Source organism: Caretta caretta, chromosome 4 (assembly GCF_965140235.1).
Source record: "Caretta caretta isolate rCarCar2 chromosome 4, rCarCar1.hap1, whole genome shotgun sequence".
In the NCBI taxonomy this organism is placed as follows: Eukaryota; Metazoa; Chordata; order Testudines; family Cheloniidae; genus Caretta; species Caretta caretta.
In genome coordinates, this window is record NC_134209.1 from 78,919,748 (window position 1) to 78,945,851 (window position 26,104).

General features: G+C 40.9%; 1 protein-coding gene across 3 annotated transcripts in view; it reads right to left on the bottom strand.

Annotated features, from left to right (window-relative positions):
- Positions 1–26,104, bottom strand: part of SPOCK3 (SPARC (osteonectin), cwcv and kazal like domains proteoglycan 3) — a 389,564-nt gene that overhangs the window by 258,295 nt on the left and 105,165 nt on the right. The window lies entirely within an intron of this gene.

Below are 26,104 nucleotides of genomic sequence, written 5' to 3' on the forward strand. Positions count from 1 at the left end.
TTTAAGACTTTGTGCTTTCTCTTTAAGAGCGGATTGTGAGCAATACAAGTCATGAGTCCTTGAGCCAAGCCACCTGAGGGAAATGGAGAGGGGTTCTGTATGGGAGAGAAAGCATTACCAGGGAAAATGAAAGGACAGTCTGCAGGCATATAGCTCCCTGAGGAAAATAAGAAGAGGTGGTAAACCCTTCCCCCGGGGAAGGGGATCCAAATTATTTCATCCCACGGTCTCTGCTGATGGATATGGCCTCGGTGGGGACTGACAGACCTGGAGGAGACTAAGCCAGAGCCACTGGGGCCAAATGATATCAGAAAGGTCACAGGAGCTAGCAAGTTTCATGGTAGCTGAGGACTTGCACGTAAAAACGGCCTGTGGGAAAGAGGGATGCTTTGCAACCCTTTCAACCATCTTGACACAGAACCTGCCTACATCTGGGTAGGCAATTGTTTCCTTGGGTGCAACAGGGGAGTCATGCCTTCCTCTGAGATTCAAGGATCTCATATTTGGTTCCTGCTTCCTTTGCAAGTTGTGGGAATAGGAGTCCCATGTCCACAGGAGAGGCAGGGGGCTTTGAAAATCTTATCCTTGGCTCCATGCCACTGAGTCTGGCATGGTCTCAGTCTTCCAGAGGCCTGCAAAACAGTCTCCTCATGTCTCTTCCCACACACTGGCTGTGGTCATTGTCTGTCTGCCATGACTCAGTGGGGAGGGAGAGGTCTGTCCTCCAAACCCTTCTAAGAAAGCATTTTTTAACTTTAAAAAAAGATTAAGAAAAGTGTGGAAGCCAAGGAATAAACAGGTTTTTAACTAAAAATCTTCTACAACTCCTGTGAAAGCTCTGCTAAAAAAGGAATCTGCTATTTTTGCCATTTGGAGCCACAGACTCTTGAAGAGCTCTTCCTGAGGGGCTGTCCTAAACCCAGGTTCAGAGCCAAGATCTGTTCTGCATCCAGTTGCTATAGAGATGTGAAATGCCCCACTTAGAAGGCTCTCTGACTTGGAGAGGACTGAGAAATAATAAAACAAAAGGCAAGAGAACGTTAGGACATTGTCATAAACTAGGGAAATATGGTCTATATGAAATTACTGTAACGTAGGTACCCAACTGGTTGAAAGACCATACCCCAAGAATATTTATCAATGGTTCACTATCCAGCTGGGAGGGAGCATTTAGTGGGGTCCCAAAGGAATCAGTTCCTGAGTCCAGAACTGTTCATTATTTTCATTAATGTATTGGATAATGGAGTGGAGACTCTGCTTATAAAATCTGTGGATGACACCAAAGTGGGAGGGGTTGCAAATCACTTTCATGGGCAGGATTAACATCCAAAACCATTCAAAACCATCTTGACAAATTGGAGAATTGGCCTGAAATCAACAATATGAAATTCAGTAAAAGCAAGTACAAAGTACAAAGAACTGAACGCACAAATATAAAATGGGGAATAACTGGCTAGGTAATAGTCCTGCTGAAAAGGATCTCGGGGTTCTAGTGGATCACAAACTGAATACGAGTCAACGATGTTATGCAGTTACAAAAAAAAAAAAAACTAATAGCATTCTGGGGTGTATTAACAGGAGTGTTGTATGTAAGACACAGGAGATAATTGTCCTGTTTTACTCAGCACTGATGAGGCCTCAGCTGGAGTACTGTGTCCAACTCTGGGTGCCAACACTTTAGGAAAGACATGGACAAATTGGAGAGAGTTTCCAGATAAGAGCAACAAAAATGATCAAAGGTTTTGAAAACCTGATCTACGAAGAAAGATAAAAAAACTGGGCATGTTCAGTCTTAAGAAAAGCTGACTAATGGAGGACTTGATAACAGTCTTCAAATAGGTTAAGGTCTGTTAGGATGTGATCAATTGATCAAGTCCATCTTCTATGGACATGGAAAAGTAATGGGCTCAATCTGCAGCAAGGGAGATTTAGGTCAGCTATTAGGAAAACCTTTCTAACTATAAGGATAGTTAAGCACTGGAATAGGTTCCCAAGGAAGGTTGTGGAATTTCTCCCTTCCCCATCTCTATCACTCAGGTTTTAAAGAACAGGTTGGACAAAAACCTGTCAGGGATGGTGTAGGTTTACTCTTTCCTACCTCAGCACAGGTGCCAGACATGATACCTTTCAAAGTCCCTTCCAGCTCTTACATGTCTATACTTACAGCATATCTAAGAGTGCAGCAAAAAATATGCACAGATGTAAAAACAAGAATAAGGGAAAGAAAAGGATGTCACCAGATTCAGAAAGGAAGATCACATGGGCAATGAGGAAAAAATGTGCTTATATCATACTAAACAGATGTGGCCTATGTTTAAGAATCTGTAAGCGGACTGATCATGAAGATATACATCTGTATATCAGACAAAGACCTGGCCTCAGTTAATGCATGTTACCTCTCAGATGGGTTACAGCCATGCATTATACCTGGGCATGAAGCCTCAACTAATTCAGAATGCTGCAGCACATCTCCTCAGAAACACAGGCTACCACAAACACATCAAACCTGTCCACTGCCCTTTACACTGACTTCCCATGGAAGTCTGAATCAAGTTCAAGGTCTCAGTCCTTATTTTCAAAGTGCTCCATAACCTGGTCCTAGGATATCTAAAAGACCATCTAAAGCTCCGAGATGAAGACTCTGGTCAACAACTACGCTCCTCTGGCGCAATGAAATTCTCAACAACAAAAGTAAAGCCCATCTGTGTGTGAGACAGACCTTTCTCCAGGCTGATCCGAGACTGCGTAATGAACTCCCCCAAGAATGAAGGACCATCAAAAACCATACTACTTTCCACTCAAAGTCTGAGGTGCATTTCTTTGAGGTGCATTTCACCTTACCCTCTCCAATGTAAAAACAAAGAGCTACAGGAACATTTATATTTTTTAAAAAAACCTACCAGCATACGGTACTGCACTCCATGAGTTTCTCTCTCTGAGGCAGGGATGATAGAACAAACATTTGACAGAGGTGTTGTCATAAAAATAAAGGGAAGGGTAACCACCTTTCTGTATACAGTGCTATAAAATCCCTCCTGGCCAGAGGCAAAACGCTTTCACCTGTAAAGGGTTAAGAAGCTAAGATAACCTCGCTGGCACCGACCCAAAATGACTAATGAGGGGACAAGATACTTTCAAATCTGGAGGGGGGAGAACAAAGGGTCTGTCTGTCTGATGCTTTTGCCAGGAACAGATCAGGAATGCAGACTTACAACTCCTGTTAAGTAAGTAATCTAGCTAGAAATGCATTAGATTTCCTTTTGTTTAATGGTTGGTAAAGTAAGTTGTGCTGAATGGAATGTATATTCCTGTTTTTGTGTCTTTTTGTAACTTAAGGTTTTGCCTAGAGCGATTCTTTATGTTTTGAATCTGATTACCCTGTAAGCTGTTTACCATCCTGATTTTACAGAGGTGATTCTTTTTGTGGGGTCACCCTCAAAGTTATATAAGTATGATAGAATTATAATTATGTAGTAGTAGAAATAAAGATAGACAAAAGAGTTTATAGGTATTGTAAAAAGGTATGATCATCAGTTCATTGCTGTTGAATTTCACTCTAACAAATGCAAGGCCAAAGTGCTAATTATTTCAGGCCGGTACAGGACAAAGCATCTGTGCTGGAAAGCGATAAGAACTTTGAGAAAACAATGCTGTTCCTGAAACAACAACCTGATGCTCTTCCCCCGTGGGGGCCCCTTGTCATGCCTATGTAAATCTTGGTATCCAAAGAGGGAAAATAGAGAAAAAAAATAGATAGTGGGATAAAACTTGTTAAATGAATCAAGAGTCATAGATTGTGTTGTTAAATAAAAGAATGAATGCTGAGTGCATGGAATTGAGAGCCTGAAGCAGGGAAATAATTGGTTAGTAAATGGTACCAGCCTAATCCTCAGAGTTTCAACCTTGGTATCGATGGGCCAAAGAATATGCAAAGTGGAAATAACCAGATGACCCCCGGAGGGTGAACTGGAATCCACCCAAAACGCAACAAGGAAGAACGAGAAGATAACACCTAGCTATCATGGATGTACCACCTGCTGATGGATGGTCATCTCAATTGTAAATTCAGCATGATGAAGCAACTTCCATAGACTTGTATTGAACCAGAGACCTATAAAAATTGGGTCCAGGGACTGTGTTCTTTGAGTCTGGTTCTACCACCACCCTCCAGGAGCATCGGGTGCGCATCTGACAACGACTCGGCTCCACTCCACCTGGCCAGTGACTTGGCATGAGCAACGTCTAGGCCGGTAACTATAACAACCTTTTTGTAGAACCTGTGTGTGAACGGATCTATACAGACATTGCATATAGGAATATTTTGTTGTATTTACAATAAACGTGGCAATTTGCCTTGTCCCTTTTACAAGATCCTGTTGGTATCATTTTTATTAGTGTAACATTTTGCACTTTTAATTAAAATTCTTTTAAGAACCTGATTGATTTTTTCATTGTTCTTAAGATCCAAGGGTTTGGGTCTGTGTTCATCTGTACAAATTGGTGAGGATTTTTATCAAGCCTTCCCCCGGAAAGAGGGTGTAGGGCTTGGGGGGATATTTTGGGGGAAGGCGTCTCCAAGTGGGCTCTTTCCCTGTTCTTTGTTTAACACGCTTGGTAGTGGCAGCATAGAGTTCAAGGACGAGGCAAAGTTTGTACCTTGGGGAAGATTTTAACCTAAGCTGGTAAGAATAAGCTTAGGGGGTCTTTCATGCAGGTCCCCACATCTGTACCCTAGAGTTCAGAGTGGGGAAGGAACCTTGACAGGTGTAGTGCCATTACTGGAAGGCACTCAGATACAACAGTGATGATGAGCACTGTATAAAAGCCTATACTGAATAGAATAGAATTTATGAAGACAAGAGTTGGATAGTTCAGTAAATGTTTACCTCCAGTTAAAGCTAAGTTGCTAACACCTAACGGAAAAGGAAAGCAGCATATTTCCCATTTTAATTTAAGAAATTTTCTTTGTAAACTAGGTAGACATTTCCCGTATTCATGGAGAGCTAAAGTGCAAGGATGGAAAACATTTAGGGGAAAAAAGATTAAAGATGGAATATGCACCAAAAGTCAGTGTACTCATGCACTAGTCCTGAAAGGTATTCAGATACCAAGATATAACTAGAAACTGAGAAGTGATATTTTTGGTTAAACATTTGACTTATTCATTCAGGGCTGGCACGTACGTTATTGAAGGCTTCTCCTCCAGAGTTATCTGCTTAATATATTGCAAAAACTAAGCATCAAGTTAATTACATTTTTGCAATTTCCTGCTTTCAGTGGTCTCATTTCAGGTAACTGGTACCAGAATCATACAATGGTAAATTCTTTAGGAAAATTACTAGTCACATTGCGTCAGTGTAGGGCTTATGATAAAGGGAAGTCTAATTTCACAACGTTCAGGAAAAATAGAAATATTGTATTGAAAAGTCATTAGTCTCCATAGAAAAAATAGCATATATCTGGGACTGCCTTATTTTCAGGAGCATTGCAGATTGAGTTATATTATTTGCTAAACTCTATCAAGACCCAAACAGGCTCTTCCTCATCAGGAAACTGTTAGGTCATTTGACATGCTTACACTAGCTCAGGACCATCCATGCTTTCCAATCATGTAGGAGAGGGGATAGATTTATGTCTCTCCTTTTTACATGGTCTTCAAGTGTAAAGAAGTCTATAATGAACTGTATTAGATAAATAAATATTAAATGATATTAGAGAAGTAGATATTGTATATGTAATACTGTTATAAGAAAACTTAAAATAAAAAAGAACTTTTCTGCTTTCCCTAGGGGTCTTGTTGACACAGCTTTCAAAGGCTGTAAAAAGTCAAAGTTGGTTGGTGTCTCGTTTACAGTGGGTTCTTAGTCTGTGTAGATAACAGGATGAAGCAACCAAGACAAATGTGTGATTTACTAGTGAGGTGCACACTTTCCTAGTAAAACACAGTAGGGTGGCTGGTTACTGAACGAACAGAACTAGCCAACCAGTAACTCCAAGGTCAGAAGAAGCAGATAAGTAAGAATATGACAACTGTTGTCAGGAACACTAGAACACATGAAAACAATGAAAAAAACACAGACGGACTGAGTAAGGAAGAGAATAGTAATGGCTTAAAAATAAGATAAATAAGGAGATATCCTCCTAAAACTCTAATTGGGGTAAGCAAAAATGCATCAGTTAAAAAGATTCTGAATTAGTGTGTCAGAAAATATATTTAGAACAGAATGCTTATAAATGAGGTAGTTTTAATTATCTATGTGATGTTATGAGACAAGGTATAAAAGATGTGAGTTTAACAAAGTGGGGTGGAGCAACTTACACCAGGTCAGACCAGCATGGATCGGAGGATGACAGAAACAGCCTAGGCCCCAAGACTAGGTAATTGATCATTATGCTATCCTACTTGATCTCCCTTTTTTATGCTTAATTAAAGTGGTAATATTTAGTCCTAAAACTTTCTTATTAAAACTTCAAACTAGTCAAGCTCAGTAATTGGCATGGACTGTTTATCACCCAACACCAAGTGAAATTCCCAGCAACTTCTCTAACACCTTCAGTGAACCAGAGCAAACCTTCTGATGTTTAGTAGCCTTTCAGATCACCAGCAGAGCAAGGGAGAGAAGATAAATTACTACATAAAGGAGAGCAGTGATATTTGCAAGCAGAAGGTCCAATTATTCCTCAAAAATAAGAACATTGGGCTATTTGCCCATGCCTAATGTGCAGTATCTTTGCACATTGATGAAAGACATTGATGAAAGATGTAAACATTTGTAAGCAGACTGTTCATTAACAAGGAATATACTTTAGCCATGGTTATGTATGTTAAATAATGGCTACTGCACATCACATATAAAAAAATTGCAGACATGTTCAGTAATAGAACAATTTAAATACATCACAGGACGTTGCAAAGCTTTATGAATAGAACATTGAGTTACTCCAAACAGTTCTCAGAAGAAAGCAATCATAGTCTACTGTTGGAAAAGTAAAACAGAGGGCATTTTTTAGCACAAATTGAATTCTTATCTTTCTACACAATTCCCTCGTAAGGAAAATCAGCTCAGAAAACACAAGCTGAACTTCTGTACTTTATGGACCATGACATTAACAATTAAAACTTTGCTACTGCTATTAGTGTGCAAGAGTATGTGAGTGAGGGCACACAATCTAATGCTCATGAATGAATGGTGCTAGGTAAGAGCTTGAGAGAGAAAAGCTGTACGTTTTCTGTAGGGAGAACCCCACAATAAATCGATAGTTCCCAGTAGGCTACCTTGCAGTTTACCAAGATAGCCAAGCTCACCTCAACATCAAATAGATAATGATAAATTATAGTCACCACCTACCTGAGCTAGATTTGAATAGTTGACCTACTGTGTAAAGATTCCACATCCTATTAACCTTTCCCTAAATTATGTAGTCTCCAGTTTGAAGACTTTTACCCTTGGTATCCTAATAGGGCTGTAGCCTTAATACATTTTGTTTAAAAAAAGTATACTGTTTTTAACAAAATGTATTGGGGCTACAGCCCTAATACTGCTTAGGGGTAGTTGTAATGCCTTGTACTTCTTAACAGTCCTCAAAAACAAACAGCTAGAATAGAACCACTGGAACCATCAGTAGGTCTTCATGGAATCAGATATTCTTTTAAGACTGGAAAAAATAGTAATAAAAATACCCTCTGGTCCCCTAGAAGATGATCCAGTGCTCCTTGTTTGTTTGTTTTATTATTACTACCACAACTACGACAACCGTTCAGGTCCCAGCTTCACAATGCTGCTCACAGGTGCAAAGTTTTGAAAGCTTTTTCCCTTTGACAATATTTACATTTTTCTTTTACATTCATAAAACAAACCAAAAATATAATGTAGTCCCCAGCTCTCGTTCATACTTGGGAAATCTAAAAATCTGGTGCCTCCACATCTTTTATTGCAGGCCACTGCACATTCATTCTTAGATGATGGGGCAAAGGTCACATTCTTGCTTGTCACATGCCAAAATGAGTGAATTCCATTTCAGTGCCCCAAAAGTTGGAGCACTTTTGCAAAAGATTACTGAACAGTGTTAGTTCCTGTGAAAGTATACGGGGGATGGGAGGAGATGAGCAAAATGCGATCTCATATTTAAGATTCTCTCTTCCTATTTATCTATCATATTTTTTTCCTCTGTTCTCCATTAACCTTTGAGCCTTTGTTTTTCTCACTGAAATTGTACATGCTATTTCCAGATTGACAAACAGAGAGTTGGCGGAAAGATATTTCTGCATATTCACATTGAACGCAACCAAGATGACAGTCATCCAAAACTTTCTGGAAACCTGTCCCTTACAGGCCTTGCACATGCACCACCTAATAGCACTAAATATTTGGTGTCTGTGGCTACAAAAAGACCCAGGAGCCTTAGCCACCTTAGGTCCTTACTCCTGAACCTCACAGGACTGAGATGGATAGGAAACTATGAGGAAGAGGAAAAGGTTGAATGGTAATATGTACAGGCAAATCTTGAAAAAAGGAGGAGGTTGAGAAACATACAATGTGCAGTAGGTGTTTTAGAGCTGAACAGACATTCACCTTTGAAGGAGACTTCCTCACTCTGTCTGGGTGCTAAATACTAGACCACAGGAATGCAGCCAGAAGCATCTCTGGATAAAGGTGTGAGCTATCAGATACTTAACCATTGCATCAGATGGATGGATGTACCAGATCCTTCTCTACTTTAGGTTCCTCAGAAGTGGAAGAGACATCCGTGTACGGGCCTGAAGAGACATCCGTGTACGGGCCTAAAGAGACATCCGTGTACGGGCCTAAAGAGACATCCGTGTACGGGCCTAAAGAGACATCCGTGTACGGGCCTAAAGAGACATCCGTGTACGGGCCTAAAGAGACATCCGTGTACGGGCCTAAAGAGACATCCGTGTACGGGCCTAAAGAGACATCCGTGTACGGGCCTAAAGAGACATCCGTGTACGGGCCTAAAGAGACATCCGTGTACGGGCCTAAAGAGACATCCGTGTACGGGCCTAAAGATACCAATCATGCAAACATGGCACTGGTATTTAAAGTAGCTGAGCTCTTTGTGACAGGGATAGGAGAGGCTGGTGTCTGAGCCAGAGACTGACCCAGCATCAGAGCACCAGTCCACAGTGAGCTAAACAGCAGAGTCGTATTTCAACCCTTTTCCCATCTCAGTTAAATAATGGCTGCATATGTCTACACTACACAGCTTTTAACGACATGGCTGTGCCACTACAGCCGTGCCGCTAAAAGGCGCACAGCATAGCCGTTGTTTGTTGGCAGAAGAGAGCGCTCCTGCCACCAAAGAGCTATTCACACCGGTGCTTTCCCTCAACAAACCTTTTGTCTTTCGGGGCGGGAGTGGGGCAGAAGGGAGAATTAACACCTCTGAATGACAAAAGTTGCATCATTCACTTGCCAATATAGACAAAGTCTTAAGTGCACGTCTAGAAATACTTCTTGCACTAGGACTAGTGATTCCAGTTCTAGAGATTCTAGATTCTGGTGCTGGTACAATGCAGATTATTGATGAACCAGAATGAACCTTTTCAAGTGCACCTACTGTGGTAAAATCCCCTTGGTAGGAGTACAAATTCCCTCAGAATAGAGCTATAAAATACAGTTTTACAATAATCAAAATCACAAAAGTTGCTGCTGATAAAATACTGCTGGAAATACAAAAGGCACAAACTGGCAACAAATCTGTTACCATGATCAAGAGAACAAGTCTCTATAGTGTAGATATCATATGTCCAAATCAAATACAGTAGCAACTAAAAGCCATTAGCTACTTAACAGAATAAGAGCTAGTATAAAAAACAGTATCAAAAACAAAGAAAAATTCTACAGCACATTCAGTTCCACAACTAAAATAAAAAGAAGCCTTGAGCTATCCATTACCACTGCTTTCCCCTCCACCATCACTGCCTACTGATCTAACATTTATATCGGTAGGGGTATAATTGTTTTCCAAAACAGGATATATCTTCCCCCTCACTATCCCCACCCTACCTAAGGACTAATATCTTAAACAAAATGTTTTCATATGTAAACTTCTGCCTTAACTAAGGCAGTATTGATATAACTGACACCTTTTTAAAACAATCCTGTTAAAGTAAATCAAATATGGAGTTTAAAGTTATATTAATTTTCAAACAGTTGCAATTTATCCCATGGTTATCTGAACATACATGAAATGTACATTTTAACCAGATTATCACAATGCAGTATGTGACAGCAGAACAAAAAGTAAGGAAGTTATAAAGCAAAGTTTGTACTAAAATTTCAGCTGTCACATTGTCTGAATCTGAGATTTAAGCCAGAAGTAGAAAGAAGGGGGAAAAATGCTGAACTTGAATGTTTGAACATGACACTATACTTTGTTACATTTCTATGGCAAATGGGCTACTTTTCATAGCTCTTAAAAACTATTACTAGCTTTTTAAACCTTCTTCAAAATTGTTGTGTCAGCAACTATCCATGAGAAGCAACCTGCATTTGGATCATAGAATATCATGGTTGGAAGGGACCTCAGAAGGTCATCTAGTCCAACCCCCTGCTCAAAACAGGACCAATCCCCAATTTTTGCCCCAGATCCCTAAATGGTCCCCTCAAGGACTGAGCTCACAACCCTGGGTTTAGCAGGCCAACGCTCAAACCACGGAGCTATCCCTCCCCCATGGAACCTAATTTTTGTTCCCTGCTGGGCTTTTTTTGAATATTTAAGGATTTAATTATCTGTAATAAACTATTCCTAGTGAAAAGAAAAACTGCTCTTTGGTTTCATTCTGTATCTGAAAAAAATTGTAGCATGATCTAATAGAAAAAAATCTAAACAAACTGATATGATAAATAGCCATGGAATATATTGAAAGGGGCTATTTCCTTAGTTTAAATCAGTGATGAGATCTCCAGAAAGCAAAAAAAGAAGCAAGAAGATCAAGAGATAGCCAATTTACCAAGAATTGGAAGATTAATATTGTCAGTCAATTGAATCCTGTCAGGAATTCACATTGCTAATTACAGTCCAGAGGAAAACATTCAAACCATACATTTCAAAAGAAATGAAGCAGAACATTATGGTATTTGTGAATAGATCAGGAAGGTAGCCGCTCTCCAAACACATAAGACAGCACAGAACCCGCCCCATATAGTTTACAATCTATCACAAAACAAAATGAACAATGGTGATAAATAGTAGGAGGGAAACAGGAACGGAAAAGAAAGTTATCAGTAATGTATGTGTGAAGCTACAGTGGCTACCTATATGCTCATTTCAAAATACTGCTGTGAAAAAGGGGTTTTTTGCTTTATTATTTTGCCTCTAACTTAGCTGTAATCAGTTGAGTTGTTTCATGAAGCCATCACACTGGAAGACAGGGTTGTGGAGGTATTCAGAGAAGATGATAATGGTCTTACAAACTAGTTCAAGGAAAGTGTACCATTAATAAAGGTCACTATGCAAAAATGTCTGAAGATAGTTAAGGGAGAAGCGGACTAATAGACAACAAAGCCTGACATCACTGGTCTCACAAATATAAAGGGAAGGGTAAACACCTTTAAAATCCCTCCTGGCCAGAGGAAAAACCCTTTCACCTGTAAAGGGTTAAGAAGCTAGGACAGATGGGAGGTTTTCATGCAGGTCTCCACATCTGTACCCTAGAGTTCAGAGTGGGGAAGGAACCTTGACATGTGGGGACCTGCATGAATACTTCCTAAGCTTACTTTTACCAGCTTAGGTTAAAACTTCCCCAAGGTACAAACTATTTTACCTTTTGCCCTTGGACTTCATTGCTGTCACCACCAAACGTCTAACAGGTATATAATTGGGAAAGAGCCCGTTTGGAAACGTCTTTCCCCCCAAAATCTTCCCAAACCTTACACCCCCTTTCCTGGAGAAGGTTTGATAAAAATCCTCACCAATTTGCATAGGTGAACACAGACCCAAACCCTTGGATCTTAAGAACAATGAAAAAGCAATCAGATTCTTATAAGAAGAATTTTAATAGAAGTAAAAGAATCACCTCTGTAAAATCAGGATGGTAAATACCTTATAGGGTAATCAGATTCAAAACATAGAGAATCCCTCTAGGCAAAACCTTAAGTTACAAAAAGACACAAAAGCTTTAGATCCCCTGTATAATCCCCCTGTATCTAAAGTATCTGTACTTTAGAAAAATACTGTTTCCTACTTTACTCAATTTTATGCTAATTTGCTATCACTATTTGTGAAGTTTTGCAATTTGCAATTGCAATTTTATAAAAGCTTTTATAATTAGAAACTCAAGCGCCTCTCCCTCACCCGCACGACCTGTTCTGTCCTTCAGATATATTTTGTACCCCGGAACGATTGTGTCCCATTGATTGTCCTCACTCCCCAGGATGAATGTTTAGCACATCTGGCACATAAATATCTTGTAATGCTAGCTACAACAGTGCCATGGAAACACCTGTAATCACTTTCAGGTGACACTGTAAACAAGAGGCAGGCAGCATTATCTCCTGCAAATGTATACAAACTTGTTAGTCTGAACGATTGGTTGTACAAGAAGTAGGACTGAGTGGACCTGTAGGCTCTATAGTTTTACATTGTTTGGGGTTTTTTTGAGTTCTGGGGGGTTTTTTGGGTTTTTTTTTTGTTTTGTTTTTTTTTAAAACATAATTCTACATTTGTAAGTTCAACTTTCATACTAAAGAGATTGCAAAACATTATTTGTATTAGGTGAATTGAAAAATACTATTTGTTTTTTACTGTACAAATATTTGTAATAAAAATAATATAAAATGAGCACTGTACACTTTGTATTCTGTGTGTAACTGAAATCAATACATTTGAAAATGTAGAAAACATTCACAAATATTTAAATTGTTTTCTATTATTTTTAACAATGTGATTAATCAAGCAATTAATTTTTTTAATCGTGCAATTAATCACAGTTAATTTTTTAATCGCTTGACAGCCTTAGTTTTAAGAAAAGATGTAACTTTTCCTAACCTGCTTTTTTTGCCCATCTTTGGTCAAATACAGACCACACTACACTCCATTTGCTTTTATGGAATTTGTCTATATTTTATTGTACAAAACCAATTGTAAAGCTACTTGCATCTTCCAACTTTAAGCTCTTTGGGACAGGGATTTAGGCTTTGTTTCCCTGTTATAAAGTAACAGAAATTATTATGGTGCTAAAAACAAAATTCAACAGTTTCATGAGTGCAGTATTCTGAAGAAAATTTAAATCAGGGCTGAAAACTTCCACATCAACTGCTATACCTTTGCAAAATCTAGGTCCCAATCTTATGCCAACATCTCAGTTAATAAACACTTTCATACAATTGGGGCCTAAAACAGCAGGGTGCACCACTGTGATACTTTTGTACTTCATTCTATACACTTTCCTTTTACATTTTATAAAAAACAATCATTTTCCTGTCACAGGAATTTAAACTCGTGCTGCATACTAGTTAGAAAAGACAGTTTCCAAATATATACAACGGTATAATAATCCTGAACCTGTGCAGCCTCTAGGCATCTATAATTTGTTAGTCAACAAATTATATTGATATTTTTCTGATATGCTTTGCTTCATGCATTCCCCCCACTCTTTTTTTTTTTTTTTTTGGTCATGCTCAGTTCACTGTATCATGTATAAAATTTAGATTTAAGCTCTTTGGAATATAGATAATTTCTTTCTGGGTCTTCCATGGAACACCTAACACACTTTTAGGTGCTGTGAAAATAATACCAGTATTCACCTGTCTAATTAGCTATTCAGTAGGCTTTCACTATGTGCTTTGGAACAATACTAATGAAAAAAATTCTTACATAAAGCAAGACTAATATGTTTAGTCTTTTATTCCTGTTTGGTGAAGAAGTACAGTGACTTGAGAAGTGGGAAGAAAAATGCCGTTTGTGTTACACCAGAAAAAGGCAGCCAAAGTCAAGAAAGTAAATGTGGGATGTATTTTCGAAAAGATATTGCATGACTCAGCATTATTCAGATTCACACTAGAAGAGCTCATGGTCTGGCCTGGGAATAATCCAGTCAGAAGTATGGTATCAAGAAAACCAATTTTGACTATTCAGTTAAATAATGCTAGTTATATCTTTCACTTAAAGTTTGATCTAGTAGCATTTATTTATCGAGGGTGGTGGGGGAGGAAATGTGATCCTAGCATGCATCAGGAGAGTATTTCCAGTAGAAATAGGGAAGCAGTAATCCCACTGTACAAGGCATTTGTAGGACCTCATCTGGAAAACTTAATTCAAGAAAGAGGAATTCAAACTGGAATAGGTACAGAGAAGAGCTACTATAGGATAGGCTCTCCATTCCCCATATCTTATGAGAGGAGACTAAAAGAGCTTGGCTAATTTAACCTAGGAAAATGAAGACTTAGATGGGACATGACTGCTCTTTATAAATACATTAGGGGAGTGGGAAGAAGAAGAGGAAGAAATAAGAGCTATTCAACTAAAGGACAATTATGGCACAAGAACAGATAGGTATAAACTGGCCATGAATATATTTAGATTTGAAATTAGAAGGTTTTAAACAATCAGAGGAGTGATATTCTGGAAAAGTCTCCCAATAGGAGTGATGGGGGCAAACAACCCAACAAGTTTTTAAAGGGGGCTTGATAAACTTATGAACAGGATTATATTATGCAGTTCCCTGTGATAGCAGGGTACTGGACTCAGTGATCCAGGAAATCCGGACCTATGTTCCTCTCTTCCAAATCAAGACAGTCAGAGTTATCTCAGGATGCTGGTATGAAACTAAAGAAAATGGGTCTGCATTCAACAGAAACAATTTTATCATAAAAGTATCCACAAACCAGCATTCTAAATATAGTGTCCTGTAAATTAAAAAAAACAACCACAACAACGAAGAGTCCTTGTGACACCTTAGAGAGACTAAAATTTATTTGGGCATAAGCTTTCGTGGGCTAGAACCCACTTCATCAGATACACACACACACACACGTACATTTGGGTGCATGTGCGCGTGTATGTATATGTATGTGTGTGTGTGTGTGTGCGCGCACATCTGATGAAGTGGGTTCTAGCCCACTGTGATGGGGCGGACTGGCCCCGCACTGGGACTGAGAGGGTTAACCCTTCCCTGCTGGCAGAGGAAGCCACGCCCCTGAGGCTCTGCTGGATATTCTCCAACAGGGAGTCAAGTATAAAAGCCTGCTGAGCTGCTTAGTCAGGGCTGGCGGCGGAGGAAGGATGACGCCCAGTGGAGGCGCCAGCTCAGGAGCAGTGGCGACTCATACAGGAGGGAGCCAAGGGGCCAGGAAGTGGGACCAGAGACTGGCAGTTATGGGAACCCCCCAGGAAGCACCTGCGGCTGAGGAACCTGAAGACCCTGATGCCACAAGGACTGCTATGTTTGGAGAATTAGTACGAAGTGACCCAGGAAAGGGAAGGGAGTGGTATCTCCCACCACTCTGAGGGCAGCATGTTGCGGTAGGATTCCCCGCTGACCCAGGACAGATCACGCCGTCAATGACGGGGCCCTGGGTTGGAGCCCGGTGAAAGCAGGTGGGCCAGGGCTCCCCTACCAGGGGTCTCTAAACCTCCTCCCTCCATTTTTTGTGTCAACATAGTTCACCGACCCCTCTCTTACCTCAAAGGAGATAGACGAACTCCGCCCACTGGGCCGCACTATCCTACAAGGGGAAAGAGGACTTAGAGGGACTCGCTGCTTTAGGAGCACACTATAGAGATCCCAGCCACTAGGCCATGCTATCCCACCAGGGGAAGAGTTTCGGGAGACTGGCCATTGGGCCACACTGCTTTAGAAGCGCACTATAGGGACTCCGGCTGCTAGGCAATGCTATCTCCCCAGGGGAGGAAGATTTAGAAGTACTCTGGCCATTGGGTCATACAGCCCTGACTACTGGGGAGGTGGTAGAACTGGCGTAGAAGCCGGGAAGTGGGGTTAACCTCGCCCGCGCCCCTCTCCCCCCCCAATTAAAGGGGTTGGCGAGGTACAAAACCTGCCATGCCCACGAAAGCTTATGCCCAAATAAATTTGTTAGTCTCTAAGGTGTCACAAGGACTCCTTGTTGTTTTTGCGGATACAGACTAACATGGCTACCACTCTGAAACCTATAAATTTAAATCCCTTGTACAATAATCGAACAAAATATGAAGACAAAACAATCTAGTTATGGCTGCATTTTTCTGGTGTAACACAAAGGGCATTTTTCTTCCCATTTCTCATGTCACCATGCTTCTTCACAACTAGAATAAAAGACTAAACTTATTAGTCTTGCTTTATGTAGAGACTAATGGAAACATGAGCTATAATTGGCATGGGTTCATAGAATCATAGAATCATAGAATATAAGGGTTGGAAGGGACCCCAGAAGGTCATCTAGTCCAACCCCCTGCTCAAAGCAGGACCAATTCCCAGTTAAATCATCCCAGCCAGGGCTTTGTCAAGCCTGACCTTAAAAACCTCTAAGGAAGGAGATTCTACCACCTCCCTAGGTAACGCATTCCAGTGTTTCACCACCCTCATAGTGAAAAAGTTTTTCCTAATATCCAATCTAAACCTCCCCCACTGCAGCTTGAGACCATTACTCCTCGTTCTGTCATCTGATACCATTGAGAACAGTCTAGAGCCATCCTCTTTGGAACCCCCTTTCAGGTAGTTGAAAACAGCTATCAAATCCCCCCTCATTCTTCTCTTCTGCAGGCTAAACAATCCCAGCTCCCTCAGCCTCTCCTCATAACTCATGTGTTCCAGACCCCTAATCATTTTTGTTGCCCTTCGCTGGACTCTCTCCAATTTATCCACATCCTTCTTGAAGTGTGGGGCCCAAAACTGGACACAGTACTCCAGATGAGGCCTCACCAATGTCGAATAGAGGGGAACGATCACGTCCCTCGATCTGCTCGCTATGCCCCTACTTATACATCCCAAAATGCCATTGGCCTTCTTGGCAACAAGGGCACACTGCTGGCTCATATCCAGCTTCTCGTCCACTGTCACCCCTAGGTCCTTTTCCGCAGAACTGCTGCCTAGCCATTCGGTCCCTAGTCTGTAGCTGTGCATTGGGTTCTTCTGTCCTAAGTGCAGGACCCTGCACTTATCCTTATTGAACCTCATCAGATTTCTTTTGGCCCAATCCTCCAATTTGTCTAGGTCCTTCTGTATCCTATCCCTCCCCTCCAGCGTATCTACCACTCCTCCCAGTTTAGTATCATCCGCAAATTTGCTGAGAGTGCAATCCACACCATCCTCCAGATCATTTATGAAGATATTGAACAAAACCGGCCCCAGGACCGACCCTTGGGGCACTCCACTTGATACCGGCTGCCAACTAGACATGGAGCCATTGATCACTACCCGTTGAGCCCGACAATCTAGCCAGCTTTCTACCCACCTTGTAGTGCATTCATCCAGCCCATACTTCCTTAACTTGCTGACAAGAATACTGTGGGAGACCGTGTCAAAAGCTTTGCTAAAGTCAAGAAACAATACATCCACTGCTTTCCCTTCATCCACAGAACCAGTAATCTCATCATAGAAGGCGATTAGATTAGTCAGGCATGACCTTCCCTTGGTGAATCCATGCTGGCTGTTCCTGATCACTTTCCTCTCATGCAAGTGCTTCAGGATTGATTCTTTGAGGACCTGCTCCATGATTTTTCCAGGGACTGAAGTGAGGCTGACTGGCCTGTAGTTCCCAGGATCCTCCTCCTTCCCTTTTTTAAAGATTGGCGCTACATTAGCCTTTTTCCAGTCATCCGGGACTTCCCCGGTTCGCCACGAGTTTTCAAAGATAATGGCCAATGGCTCTGCAATCACAGCCGCCAGAAAACAAAACTTGCCAGACACATAGAAAACACATAGAAACAAAACACATAGAAACACATAGAAAACAAAACTTGCCAGACACACTTCCTTGCTTCCTGGGAGGCATAAATTGTGGCTAGAATTAAATTAATGATTTAGAGGAACACATCAGATACAACATGTCTTACTAAAATGTAGATACTTGATTCAGTGAAATACAAATAATTTACCAAGTTGCTGAGGAGAGCAAGAGGCATCCACTAAGGTGTTGTGTGGGTTACAGCAGTAGGTCTAATCTTATATCTTTATTATTAATCTAGGACAAAGCTGAACGATAAATGAAGGCAGACATATTGAAATACAAATTGACCTGGGGTTACAAGTATGGACAAAAGAAGAAAAATCTTTGGACATCATGGAAACATTCAAGCTAAATACGAGCATCTAGGAAAAAGATTGTTGGAAGCACATGTCTATGGAGATCAACTTGCTCTAAAATGTTATTCAACCCTCCACCCCCTTATCTAACATTATTCATGTTTCCTAGTGGCAATCTGGAATCCATTATTACATAAATTTAGAAGAGATCAACTCCCTCAAGGAAGAGAAAGAAAGCACTTATTCCCACCCTGACATATTAAAGGAGAATTTTACTCTCAAGCTTTATTTCTAAAGGACACAACCAAAGCCATTTCTCAATTAATTTCTTAGGAAACTACTTTCCAGCTGAATCATGTATCATACCTCAAAAAGGTGACAAAGCTTAGGCTCAACTTTATCTCCAAAAGGTAGTTAATTTCACAGCCAAGAGCTGTCCTCTGAGAACACTCTGTTATCTCTTGCAACAATTACTACTAGGTTTTAGCTCATTCTTCCAACTCATTGATCTTTAGCGTACAAAACTGGCCAAAACACGTCACCTCACTTGTTCCTGAACTTTGTCTGCTTTCATGCATCCTCTGTCTTATTTCCAAGCCATGTTCTGTATCTCCTAAAGTTGCTTATTATAGAATCAGTACCATACTGATTATTCTGTTAATACATTACTCGTTGTGAGCATGTCTAACCTCAGTGATTAAGAGAAAGGGAAACATAAGAATTTCCCGACAATGGTGTTATAAAAGGGATTTAAGGTTGAGAGTACATGTCAAAAATTTAGGATAAAATACATTATAGGAATGGCAGCTATTTTGAAAGATAGTATCTGTACATGCCGTTCTCTGGATTTGACCATTCCTGAAGGAATAACTTTCACTTACAAAGTTAAAAGGAGAAAAATCACCATTAATTAAAAAAAAAGTCTTCAAATGTAGTGTATGCACAAGATTCCAGTGGGTTTTAACAGCAAAGAAGTTTGAAGCATCTGCATTATTCTTTTATTAGAATAAATTCAGGATATTTTAATAGTGGCATATCTTTTCATTAAGTCAAGTTACGCTAATAAACCAATTTACTTGTAAAATCTTTGAAAATTCATTCTGTACACACAGGAATAAGTGCAGTAATTTTGGAGGGAATGACATATTCTTCATATGTAACGAAGACATCGAATCCCTGCAGAAATGCAAAACTCAACGTAGCGTTAACCATGGGACTACAAGTGGTGCTCCACAATACTTACCTCTAAAATAGAAAGAGACGCATCAAGAATAAAGGAGTTACCAACTGCCCCCTTGAGTGCTGCAGGTGCTTATGTCTGATCAATTGAAAAGGGACCATTATACAGAAAGAATGCTGGGAAAGGTTCCTACAACGGGGAGTTTCAGAATTGCTAAGCATACAAAAAGAAAGGTGTTTGTGCAGAAGTTGGAACACCTCTGTACCTTTTCAAGATTGAAGCATTTTTTTCTTTTGGTCCAATTCAGTGTGTTGCTGTTATTCTCTCACGCCTTATCTTATATTGTCATATTCTTCCAGCCCACCTCCCTCAGAGTTTTTTTTGCTTTCACTCATTGTACTTTTACCACAGGACTCTTGAATAGACATTGATCACCTTAGAGTATTTCCACTTTTATTTTGCATAACGGATACAACACTAAACTATGCCAAGTTTTCTTCCAGTGGAATTCAGTTGTCCTTTTTTCAGCTTTTCATGCTTCTTCGTCCTGATGATAAATGTCATTAGGCAACTGCTGTTGCCTAGATAGTTTCTTGCATATGCCTTCTATTTTATTCATAAAGTTGTTTCATGCCAAGCCAAGCTCCATGCTGTACACCTGCACAGAAGGGTAGGAATCATAGGCTCCTACTAGAACTCTACACATATCTGTGTAGACAGTGCTCTGATGTTGTGGCTTGGACTGGAGTTTCGGCTCTGAAGCCCACCTCCCTTCAGAGCCTGAGCTGCAACTTCAAGGCCCTGTCTACACAGATATTTTTCGAGTACTAGCACAGTCCTGCTAGCTGGAGTCTGGCAACCCCCCTCAGAGGCTCACTGCTGCAGGCTGTGCAGACACACACACAAGCCACACAGTGGCTGCAAAGTCGACTCCAATGTAATGGCCAGAGTAGGATTCATGCCCCGTTATGTTCCCCCCAACACTATCAGGAAGCAGAGGAAATATAAAAGTATCCATGTAGGAGTAAACACTCTGGCCTGCTCCTATTTCCAATGATTGCTGCTATGCCAGAATCTCTGAAGAATAAAATAGCTGTACCCCCTACTGAACTTCTGCCACTAAACTTCCTACCCATCATGGAAGCTCCATGATCATTTAACCAAGAGTATTTATTCTGAGATCATTTATAACCTTGAATTTATTGGATCAATGCTAGAGCCTTTAAAGGCCTAGTCTAAAGCCCACTAAACTCAACAGGCTTTAGTAAGGTATGGATCAGGTCCTAAATGAGGAGTTCCGTTCCCTGCTTCTATTGAAGATCAGGCTCTTTCTGTGGAGATTAAATGCTAGGTTTGGACACAAGACATTTCAATTTCTCCTTTTCAAGTAGCTGACAAAATTTCTTCTAGCAATGTACTACTTTTCTTACATTATATTTAAATCAAATAATTCTACACCATATTTAAAGAAATTCTGTTTTTGCCCTACTTCCCCTAAATTTAAATCTACCCTTAATATTGCCCTTCCAAGACTATTCTGTTATCTACTCCCTTCAGGTCCTGTGACAGGCTATTATCTCTTTCAACCTCAAACCAATCAGATTCAGATCTTTGCCACTACTGACCAGAAAAACATACAGTGCTACAGTAAACTACGTTGATGATTCATAGGTGATTTAGGTATTCAACCAATACGCCAGCACAGTATTTGGAAACACTGATGCGAGAAGCTATTTCTCTGGTATGGCACTTAATACTAAGGTCCTCACTATTTATCCTAAATCTTGTTCGTTGTAATTAAAATTGCTAAAATCTTGATAGCTGTAATTAAAAATGACGTGCTCTTTTCTCAAGAGGAGGAGTATCAGCCTCAATGCCCTGAATACTTCCAGTTGGAAAATTAAATTCTGTGTACCTAAGACATACCTGTATTTTAAAAAGATTAGAGTCTCTTCGGTCTGCCTTAAAACAGAATTACATTGCTGGACCTCAAGAGTTGGATGAATTTCAGTAACATTTAACATTAACGCTTTATAGAATATGGATTGCAGAGTGTCTTGGGATCCTTCTGAATGAAAGGCAATATGTAAATTTTAGCCCTTTCTCTTCTTATTCTTCCTTTCTCTCTACTGTTCTTCATTTATTTACATCAGTCCCATTATTATGGTCTATCCCATCTTCCAGAAATATTGATGTCTTTTCTATTCAGAAGTTATCTATTGTATTCATATAAATTAGCCTTAATGTTAGAAATCTAAATTTAAGTATACACCTTAGCCCCATTTAAAAGTAAAAATCAAACCACCTGAACTAATTTTATTATATATACACACCAATGTGTAAACGACATTGAATACTCACATTTCTAAAATACTACTGTATAAAAGACTCTCATTCATATCACTGGAAAGAAAAAAAAGAAATCGGACTCTTTATTTTACTTCATCAATTCCAAAGCCTCAGAAACACTCACCTACAGACCTGATCCAAACCCCATAAAACTCAAATGAAGCCTTTCCATTGATTTCCACAGGCTTTTGGATCAGGCTTTGTCATTAGCTCTACATTGATTATTAGTAGGAATGAATATGAATGAACAATTCATAGTTCATATGAATTCATATACAATAGAAAAGAAAGAGCTAGAGCTGATTTATAACAATTTCCTGAAGTGGTGATTTCTAATATGTTCAGCTATCTAGCAATATTGTCATAATATTTCAAGTTGTAACACCACAAAGTTGTGGCTACCGTTAATAGCAGGAACAGGGTGGGTACTCTGCTACGTTTCATTTGGAGCACACATCCTCCTTTGGACAGAGTTTCATTCACAAAAAAAGCAGCTGAATAGCTTAATGTATGTTAAATAAGGAGTCTGGTATTTGATTATTTTTGTACCACAAGTCACTCCCATTTTCCCCCTTCTACTTTAAAATGATGTCAGTATTTCAATGAAGTATTTATCTTTCTAGGATATATTAACTGCATTGAACCAGATTCACAGTATTACACAAGTGTCTGCCAGATAAGCTTAGGCTTATGGTCCCAAGCAGAATGTTTGTTGAGGAGAAGATTACTGTGGCTGAAAGGAACCACAAACTCTCCCCTGCTGTATGAACACTGCCTTTCAAGGTAGCCATAGCTAGGGGATGAGCCGAAGTAACTCAAAGAAAAAAGGAGGAAAAAACACTGAGCCAGACTTCAGGGGAGTTACTCCTCTGATCTACATGGTTTTAAATCGGGGTCTCAAACTCAATTTACCTTAGGGCCAGTGCCAATCCTCAAATCCTCCCAGTGGGCCAATAATGTCACTCATGCCACCCAGAACCCGCCCCCCAAATCTCTGCCCCGCACCTGCCTAAGGCTCTGGGAGGAAGCCTGGGGTAGGGGAGTGGGGTGCAGGCTCTGGGAGGGAGTTTGGGTGCAGAAGGGATGAGAGGTTGGGCTCTTGGAGGGAGTTTGGGGTGCAGGCTCTGGGATGGAGTTTGGGTACTGGGTGCAGGCTCTGGGCAGGAAGAGGGGTGCAGGCTCTGGGCGGGAGTTTGGGGGCAGAAGGAGGTATGTGGGGAAGGTGTGGGGGTGCAGGCTCAGGGAGGGAGTCGGGGGGGGTGCAGCGCTTACCTGGGGCTCCAAGGAGGGGTGGGCCGGGGGGCCTCCGTGCACTACTGCCCCCAGGCACCGCCTCCTGCAGCTTCCCATTGGCCACAGGAGCGCTCGGGGCGGGGGCAGTGCGTGGAGGCACAGCCCCGCCCAGGGGCCGCAGGGAGGGGCAGACAGACACGTGGAGCGAATAGGCAGATGCTGCTCGGGCTCCGCTGCGCTGCCAGGGCCCCGGACCATTGTAAATTGCCGGGGGGGGGGGGGGGCGGGAGAGCGCCCAGGGAGCAGCAGGTGGGGCCAAGGGGGAGACCCAGCCCCAAAACTGCTGGAGCCCCGTGGGCCACATTGGGGAGGTTCGTGGGCTGCAGATGGCCCGTGGGCCGGGAGCTTGAGACCCCTCGTGTAAATAAAAAGAGCATCAGGCTCCCTATATTTGTGTGGCCCCCTTGTATTGCCCTTCCTTGAAACTACAATGATTGAAATTTGGCTCTGATCCATCTAAAAATAAATCAGTATAGATTGGCAGATCTCAAATAAGCTGTAAGAAACACCAGAGAAGAGAAAAGAATCGAAAGGATTTTAGTAGGCACATAGCAATCATCAGCGGCAACCCTGACTCACTGCAGGAATCTAGACAGACAGTATTTTGATGGTGTTATATTAAGTTTCAGTTTCCTAAAATGCTATCCTCTAGTATATTATACATACAACAGCCTCTTTCAACAAGTCAGCTACTGAAGCTGTGCAATACATACCCATATATTTAGGAGGAGGATCAAGCCCCACATTGGGAAGATATATTGTCTTGTCTGTGAAACTCTTTGGCATCAAACACTCTGCAATGTCTAATGATAAAGTGTTAACCTAGTTTGCATCCATGCTGGACATCAGAATAATGTGGGCCAAGTACCATGGAGTTTCCTATTGACTACATGAAAAGCCAGCATACAAAATTCTTCAAAGATATGAAAAATAAACCAGAACAAAAGCAATGTAATTCATAAAAATGAAATGTTCCTTCTGCCCTTCACTACCATAAGCCCATTAATAACCAGCTAAGGAGGCACCTTCCTATGCCTACACCAATGCAGATTATATGGTATGCTAATGGACAAACCTTAACCTTCATGCCAAGCCTCAGGACAGGAGCTCAGCATAGGAGATTGTTACTGGGACTAGGATCCTTCTCTTAAGACTACTTTGAGGCTGAGGTTGGGAGATCAGAGGGAAGAGGATCCATGGGCTTCGCTGCTCTCCCTTAACATCAGCATAAGAACCACCTTCAGAAATTCACAGCTTTTTAAGTGGGGCTACAGTTGGAATGTGTTTTCTTCCCTGTATCTCTGGGAGCAATTCTCCCACATGCCAAACCTAGTATGTGGGTTTGGCACTGGGGAATTCACAAGAATTGGGAGAAAGAAACTTTTCCAAACCAGGCCACTTAACAGTCACTGCTGCAACTTCAACAACATCCACAGCCCACGCGCACACTCAACACATGGGAAACTCCCTACTAGATTAATATAGTAATAGATCCACTGGTTCCGTCGGCAGGATCAAATGCGCAGCTTGTTGTTCTGAGTGAGATTTGCACTCCATATACTGGTTGCGATTTTAAATGAGATTTAAGTGTGGTGACTAGAGATCAGTCAAAGAGGTTTCCAGTTTGTTATTTTCCGTTTGCTTATTTCGGGAAAGGGAAGTAAGGACAGAAAAGCAGCAAGATGAGTGAAATAGTGAAACAATTGTGAAATTGGAGCTTTTTAGACTTCAGGTAGAAGAAAAAAGAAAAAGAAAAAAAGACTTTTGGAGTTAAAACAATTACAGATAAAATAGATGAAAGCAAAGGAGGCCAGGCAAGCAGCTGCACACCAGAGCATTTTGGAACTGAAACAGATAGAGACTGACAAAGAAATTAAGACCCAGAAACTAGCCATGGAACTGAAAGCTAAAGATGTAGAAGAGAAGGAAAGAAAGCACCTACTGGTCTTGCTACAGAAGCAGAACCAGACAAAAAATTTGATGAAAAAATGGGAGTGGGAAAAAGGAATTGCAAGCTTTAAAGAAATGTTTAACCTTGTTGAATATTATGCTGGAACCCCAGAGGGAAAGGGTGAAGTCCCAGGGGGGTGGGGCAGTCCCAGTGCTGAGAGTGGAAATCTTAAGGAAACCCCAAGGTGGGTGGTGGATATTTTTGCATAGGCATAGCCTTGGAGATCAAATGCAGCTCCACAGAGGACCAGCCAACATGCAAGGTCCGCTCACATCCTTACCTCACCAAAACCCCGAAGACATACATAAACTGAGAACCCTTACCAAAGGGGATACTGGAAAAAACATACAAGGGGAAGAAAGACCAGTATCTGAACACATGCTGTGGTTCAGGGAGGAGTTGAAAAATACAATGAGTATTAAACAAACCAGATTGTATAAACCAAAAACATGGTATGATACTGATACTTGGAAATGCCTACCTGTAATAAAAAGTTGGTGCCATTATTACATCTCATAATACAGAGTTGTTGCTCACAGTAAACCTTATGACAAAGAATTTGGTACTGATAGTAAGTGCTATAAAAAGGTGCAACATGCATGATTTTGGGGGGAAAGCTTTTGAACATGCTAGGAGTGGTATCAAAGAAATCCTATAATGATACTGCTTCTCAGCTAATACCTATAAACAGGCTTAGAGCTTGGCACAGCAGACTCTGTTTGTTATGGTTTCCCTGCTATGTGGAAGGGGAAACTGAGGCATGCCACCTCATGGCATTAGTGGCTAAATGCCAAGGCACTAAAAGATATCAATATCTGCATTATGTTAACAATGCTATGCACAAGAATGTTTTCAGGGAACCTGGAAAAAGAAACAACTTTGCAGAACACCTGTGGGTAACACTAAAATGTTTGGTAACACTTGGCAGTTGTATAGCCAAAACCTAAATAGAGCATTAGACATACTGCCTCCGCATTAGTCAGTGACTAACCCTCCGGCAGTAATCTAAGGGGGGGGAGGTATGACACTGCACCCCATATTCTTCATAGTTTTATGATTATGACATAATGATGCATTTTGTACATGACAAGTCATCTAAGAGGTCATTGGAAAAGTTATGATTCGC